Source organism: Myxine glutinosa, chromosome 12 (genome assembly GCF_964187855.1).
Source record: "Myxine glutinosa chromosome 12, kmMyxGlut1.1, whole genome shotgun sequence".
Classification (NCBI taxonomy): domain Eukaryota; kingdom Metazoa; phylum Chordata; class Myxini; order Myxiniformes; family Myxinidae; genus Myxine; species Myxine glutinosa.
Window position 1 is genome coordinate 20,658,834 of NC_136272.1, and position 7,999 is coordinate 20,666,832.

Here is a 7,999-nt window from a genome sequence, read left to right on the forward strand (position 1 = left end):
TATATATATATACTATATATATATACTATATATATATATATATATACAATATATATATATATACATATATATACTATATATATATATATATATATACTATATATATATATATATATATATACTCTATATATATATATATATATATATATACACTATATATATATATACACCTATATATATATATATACTATATATACTATATATATATATATATATATATATATATATATATATATATATACTATATATATATATATATATACTATATATATATATACTATATATATACTATATATATATATATATATATACTACTATGATATATATATATATACTATATATATATATATATATATATACGTATATATATATATATATATATATATACGTATATATATATATATATATATATATATATATATATATATATATATATATATATATATATAGATATATATATATATATATATATATATATATATACTATATATAGATATATATATATATATATATATATATATATATACTACTATATATATATATACAGTATATATATATATATATATATATAATATATATATATATATATATATACATATATATATATACATATACTATATATATATATATATATATACTATATATATATATATATATACATATATATATTATACATATACTATATATAAATATATATATATATACTATATATATATATATATATACATATATATATATATATATACATATACTATATATATACTATATATATATACTATATATATATACATATACTATATATATATATATATATATACTACTATATATATATATATATATATATATATATATATATACATATATATATATATATATATATATATACATACATATATATATATATACACATATATATATATAGTACACATATATATATATATATATATATATATATATATATATATATATATATATATATATATATATATATATATATATATATATATATATATATATATATATATATATATATACTGTATATATATATATGTCACATTGTGTCGATCGAGATCGACCCGATAATATGAGAACGAGTTTCTTTACAAAGGAGTCCATGTGGCATTCACGCGCTCAAAGCAGGAGGACATTAGGTGCATCAACACTGCAATGATTGCCAACCTATGGTTGTTTGTTCATGCTCTGAACCTTTTAAAAATGCTGAGCGTCAAACAAGTAACCAGAAAGTATTTTTTAAAGTCTTTCTTTTTGGCTTGATTCGGCCGAGGTTCTAACCACCGACCTCTCAGATTCAGACGCTCCAACCATTACGCCACTGAGTGGAGTATATAAATAAATAAATATTTATCGTTGGAACATTGAGCTTGAACTCAGGAGGCAGTTTGGTACATTTTTTTCCCCCACTTTTCTTTTCACTTTTCACTCATTTTCAAAATTTTTAGGGGGGGTTCACTTGAGGTTAAGATGTTCACAGATCACAAAATCTACCACCAAGCCTTATTCAACTCAATGTATTTGTCCTTTATTTTTCAATTGACAATATTTAACTAAAAGAGAGATATTGTCCTCAACAGTGATGTATGTAATCTTGTACCAGCCGGCCTCCTCAGTGAAGTGACAGTTCACTATTTGTACATCGTTAGCTCTTGTAGTCCACTAGCTCATCTCAAGGATGTCCAGAAGCTCCATTCTTTGTGGATTTAAACATGTAAAGTCATCAATGATGACATTCATATCTAAGTCCACACCTTAATGAATGTGCATTAGTAGAAGTCCATTCATCCGATCTTCCCGCATTGTTAGCCTCATGCGAGTCTTAAGACGTCTCAATCTGCGAATAGACTACTCACAACACTTCCTTGATGTTATGGGCATAGTGCAGAAGAGAAGCATCAGGCAGTGGATGTTGGGGAAGAATGATTTGTCTGTCTGTCTGTTTGAGGGTTTTTGCTGCTGTCGTTGGGACCTCTGATGCTGACTTGCTGTGGTTGGAACCTCATTATCTGCCATGTGGCAAAGTATAGAAAAGAAGGGGCATTCCATAGCTTGTAGAAAATGCCCAAACAATACAAAATAAGGGGCATTCAAAAAATCTTGTGTGCATGCTGGACTACCCTTGTGTTCTTTGGAGGAAGCAAGTAATGCTCTAGAAAAGTTCATATAAAGGGGCATCTGGCAAATAAAATACATTTACTTCTTCAGGCAGGTGTATGAATCAAATTGGCGCCCCTTTATATGAACTTTTCGAGAGCATTACTTGGTTCCTCCTAAGAACACAAGGGTAGTCCAGCATGCACACAAGATTTTTTGAATTCCCTTTATTTCGTATTGTTTGGCATTTTCTACAAACTATGAATGTCCTTTCTTTTCTATATTTTGCCACATGGCACAATTGGCACATACCCTTATATAAAGGGGCCTTTTATATGCCCCTGGCATTTTACCCAAGAATTCTTGCTAGTTCAATAATGAACCAGAACGTCACTCGGTAGAGCGCATATCTCCGCCAGGCTGAACAGTTTACATTTTGTATCCCACTGATAGGCCGGATCTGGATCAGGACCTGAACCAAAATTTAATCGGCTTGTTCTTGTCACCTAACGAACTCATCCACCTAGTTTTGTCAGAGGTCGTCCACAACCTTTTAAGATATCATGCTATGTATCGATTTTGGCCCTATCTCTCAATTTCTAAAAATCACTTTTAAATACCAATATCCATATCCGGATCTGCACCAGAATCGAATCAATTCCCCCTCGTCACACACCCAACCTGTCCAACAAATTTCGTCCCAAACTGTCAAGTTTTTGAGATATCCTGCTCACAGACAGACAGGGGTGAAAACAACATCTGTCCACCTTCGGTGACAGAGGTAACAAGGAGTTGGTAGAAATGGGGAAGAGTGTGAAGGGACATCGACCAGAGTTGAGGGGAAGTTGGGAATGGGAGGGAGATAGTGAAAAAAAATTCCACCATTTTAGTACATAATATGTAGACAGACCAAGATGGTCTCAGGATCTTAGCCATAAACATAAACACAAGGACCGATTGACGATAGAGCAGATGCAGACCAGGAGACGTTGATACAATATTCAAATAATTAGCAAAGCAATAACAACGCGATTAACTAGAGTTTTAGTAAAATATATACCTCGTGATTTCAAACCCATTATGCGTCTGAATAATCCGACACTCCACACATCAACTGTCTTTTTGATGCAGCGTCAACACAAACTCGTAATTAAAATCAATTGACTATTTCATTTTATTTACTGTGCAGCTCTCATGACTATATCAATTTAAAGCCGATGTTGCGTAAAGCACAAGATCTTGCTCTTTTCAATATCACAAGGACCTGATACTCTAGGTCCTCCACCATTTGGGTGGTATGAGTAATAGATCTGTGTCAGATGAAAGCTTAATCTTAAACAAAGATGGTTGCCATGGCAACATAATTCAGCCAATCACAGCAGTGATCTAATCAGGTCGAGATAATGTCATGAGGAATAGATACTGTATCTGCAATATGAAAGCTAAATCGCAAACAAAGATGGTTGCCATGGCAACATAATTCAGCCAATCACAGCAGTGATCTAATCAGGTTGAGATAATGTCATGAGGAATAGATACTGTATCTGCAATATGAAAGCTAAATCGCAAACAAAGATGGTTGCCATGGCAACATAATTCAGCCAATCACAGCAGTGATCTAATCGGGTTGAGATAATGTCATGAGGAATAAATATCTGCAATATGGAAGCCAAATGTTCAACGGTTTTTTTGAAATATCGCGTTCACAAAAGTACATCATGGACGGATGATTGGTTGGTCGGTCGGTCGGATGGATGGAGCTCATTTTAATGTCCCCTGTCTCCGATCTTGTTGAGGGAGCAGTGGGGAAAATGTATAGTTATTGCAAAACACTGGTTGTCATGAGAAAGATCCGCATTCATAAATTAAGGCACCACCACCAATGTCAACAGTTACACCTTTGATGAAACCGACATTGGGTTCACCATCTAGGTAGTGCAGTCACGTGATGCCCCTACACCTTGGCACTTGGGAAGACACTCAGCAACCGGCACATGATACTTGCACAGTTGTCAAAATGTCAGGCCTGAGCCTTGCCTGCCGGGCAGTGATACTAGTTGGTGGTGACTTCCGTTTTGAATGTGTGGTTATCACCCCATAGCACCCATCCGATGTGTATGTGTGTATATATATATATATATAAAACATTGTTACGTTCATGTGGTGGGGATTGGGGGGGAAGGGGATGATAGCTAGAAATTAGGTTTAGTATGATCTGTGTGCTAGTGTTGAGTTTAATTCCATTTTCTGTATTAATTTGTGTTTAGAGTAAAGTTATCTAGCACATAGCCCGCTTGGGGGGTGGACTTGGTCCAAAATATAGTGCTAGATGGGGTAAGGATGTCTCGTCTGGTGTTCCCCCTCATCTGTAATCGGACAGGGCCGAACCATACAACCATGTGAAATGAAGACCCCATGGAAAATGGTAGCTCCTGGTGGACTTCATGCAGTTGTGGACCTCATACAACACAACGTCGGGGCCAGTGAATGGTTCCCCGACAATCCCTGACGCTCGCTTTAAGGTTGGTGAAGGTACCACGCTCCCATTGATCATGTGCGCATGCGTGGTGCACCCCTTCCCCACCCCTCCTGCTAGTAGACACCTGCTAACAGACAAACCCTTGAATTGTCAGATTGACTGACATGGGCCACAGTGATTGGGCAGTACCCCAGAGTGGGTGAGGTGTGGCCCCGAATGAGGTGGAGTGCTTGGCAGGTGAGGTGCTTGTACCTGGTGGTATTTGAAAACCCAAGACCGCGAGCTATTTGCTCTCAAATCTCTCTCCACGTCTTACACATGCTGAGGAATGTGTGAAGCCCCCCCTTGCCTGCCAGTATACCCTCGCCTTCCTGCTCATCTCATGCTCACCCACCTGCCACAGAAAAGACCTCGGGCTACACATCAGCTGCACCAACCTGTAGGGCGTTTTAACACAAGACCTGGTCCAGTTTAGTGTGAACAAGTGGTTGAATGCTCATGGCACTCTAGGCTATTATTTGTCGTTAAGTGTTGTTTATTTATTATTCATCAAAGTCTCTCTTTCTCCTCATTGGATCAGTAATGTTTATGTTGTCTCAAATAAATAAATTGCGTTTCTGAAGAGCCATGATCAGGTAAAAAACATTTCAGAGGGTCAGTAATCCCTGGGGGGCCCAAATTGCGGAAGTGTCTTTAAAGAATAACCAGCAATATGGAATGTGCGTTAGTAGAAGTCCATTTTTAGTACATAATCTATCTATAATTCCACTAATCTCTGTGTGTTTGTTTGTACGTTTGTCTGTGACCGCTGTTTCTCGACAACCACGGGTCCGATATACTTTAAACTTGCCAGGTATATTGCTGGGGACCCGAGGATGTGCCTTTTCAAGGTTTCATATTAATCGGACAATTACTTACCGAGCTATGTCCAAAAAACGATTCAACCAATCAGAGAGCAGCGAGCTATCGCGTGTGCCGAACGTGGCGGACACACTCTGCCTCGGATGGCACATTTGAGAGCGTATTCATTTATTTCACGTTTGCAAACTATGTTGCCGCTATGTTGGCGTTAAACTATGTTTTAAAACTAATAAAAACCATTTCATCTAAATAGAGGGGGGGGGGGGGGGGGATTGTCACTGTACTCGCAAGCCGTTCGCCGTTCGCTTTGGCGTTGCGAATGGACCAAAACATTTCATGCACCAAACCATTTCATGTAAAGCGTTCGCCGTTCGCTTTGGCGTTGCGAATGGACCAAAACATTTCATGCACCAAACCATTTCATGTAAATAGAGGGGGGGATATAATTTTAGATATAGATATAGTACGGGCATGCCCTAGTGTACTAAAATACAACAAATCCAGTCGCCATGATCCTCAACACGTTGGATGGCGTTGGGAGTCACGAGGCAAAACCACTCCGCATTCTCCTTGTGAATTCAGCCATCCACGAAGCGACCTTCTTCAGCGTTTTAAAGTCTCCTCACCTGAGTCTTATTTAACGGTTGTGGTGGGTGTGTTTTCCTTTATCGATCCCAGTGTTTCCCTCGAAAATCAGAACCACTCAGTCCATGAAGCATTTGGCCGTAGCTCCATGGAGTATGCTCTCCACTATGGGATTGCCCTCCAGGATCACATCTGTCTCTCCTGGATTCTGCGGAATGTAAAACCCTTAATATTATTGGAATCCATCATGATGAGGCCGAAGCACAGGGTCTGTTGTTGTCACATCACAGGCAGGTCGGTTGTCTTTCTGCTTTCTCAGATTTATTTTCCAACATTGCTCTCTCCGCTATCTGTCCTCTGACCCTCCACAGCATCTCCAGGATACACACTTTCTTCCAGTAAGCCCCTCCTGGTTAAACTTCCAAAATCCAGGAGGACTGCCCACCTCAACTCCTTTGTTCCTCAATTCACCCATGTATGGAACCATCTTCCAGAGCTCTTCCCTACAGGGCTTGACGCAAACAGTGCAACGCCACCTCGTGTCATGCCCCATCCCGACCAACGATATTTATTACCCCCATTAACCCTTCCTAACTCAACCCGCTTACTTGCTGATTTCAGTGTTTCCTTCCCTTTCTCACTCGTTTATTTCCAATTCTCAACCCTCCCATCTACTTTCTCAACAATCCTCTTGAAGAAGTTTTGTCACTCAAGCTTTTGGGTCTCACTATATCTGCCATGATCTTTCCAGGGAAAACCACATTTCCAAACTGGCCTCCAACGCCAGTCGCCAACTGGGCATCCTCTGTCGTGCGAAGTCCTTTCTGGGCATTTCAGAGCTCCTCAACACGTACAAAGCTTTCATCCGCAGCTCAATGGAATACTGCTCTCCCCTCTGGGCTGGTGCTCCTGCCTCACACCTAGCTCGTCTTCACGCTGTAGAAACCAAAGCTTTCAGAATCATTGGAATCTCCCGCGATGAAGCCGATTCTGAGGGCCTTTCACTCACTCACCGCAGGCAGGTTGGTGGACTTTGTCTTCTACCGACTCCTCTCCAACCTAGCTCCCCCTGCTCTATCTGTGCTCTGTCCTCCAAATATTCCTGCAGGATGCACAAGATCTGCCAGCAACCCTCTTATGGTGAAACTGCCAAAATCAAGACTCTCTGCTCACCTTCACTCCTTCATTCCTCTTTTCTCCCACCTCTGGAACAAACTCCCACACTCTTCAATCCCACTCCTCCCTCCAGGTCTTCAAAACAGCTGTTCACCACCATCTCTAAACTTCCCCCATCCAAAACCTTGATCTTTTCTACCCTTGATAATACAACCCAAACCCACCTTTTTCCAATTTCATTTTCTTTCCTGAAAGTCCTTGTCATGTCCATCTTGTTTACCCCGTGTACCCTGACACAGCCCTCTCTCTTCCACAGATCTCCCGATGTCCCTGTTCTCTACTGTTGTGCTTTCCTCTCTCCCCCCCTCTTGTTTCCCGCTCCCTTTATTATATGTTTCATGTGTGTTTCTGTGTTTGCTCTTACACGAGCTTCGACCTTGTATACAAACTATATATATATATATATATATATATATATATATATATATATATATTGTTACGGACACGGCTTTTAGATGTTATATTGACCGAGCGGTGGTGTATTTAACCGCGTCCGAACAGTTACTCCCCGATTAAAACCCGATTCCACCCGAACGTTGACTAATCGCGCTACAGATATTCAATTGGGAAACCTCTAAAGCGACCGAAAGAGAAGAAGAGAGAAGAAAGACAGAGTTTGGAGGAAGAACAGATTTATTATACACACACAAGCAATATTTTAGAGCGACCAATATTATTTACAGCAATAGATGGAAAAGAGCAGTCACACAGTGCATTGTTAACTTATTCTATTTCATTTACTTAATCCCCAAGACAAACGAGTAGGACAGGACGTTCACACTCACACGG

General features: G+C 38.7%; 1 long non-coding RNA gene across 1 annotated transcript; it reads right to left on the reverse strand.

Annotated features, from left to right (window-relative positions):
- Positions 1 to 3,259: 3,259 nt before the first annotated feature.
- On the reverse strand, positions 3,260 to 7,498 carry LOC144888498 (uncharacterized). The gene is made up of 2 exons (XR_013621053.1): positions 5,935 to 7,498; positions 3,260 to 5,345 (listed from the first exon to the last, which is right to left on the reverse strand). It is a non-coding gene; the product is annotated as an uncharacterized LOC144888498 (long non-coding RNA).
- Between the last annotated feature and the right edge of the window lie 501 nt (positions 7,499 to 7,999).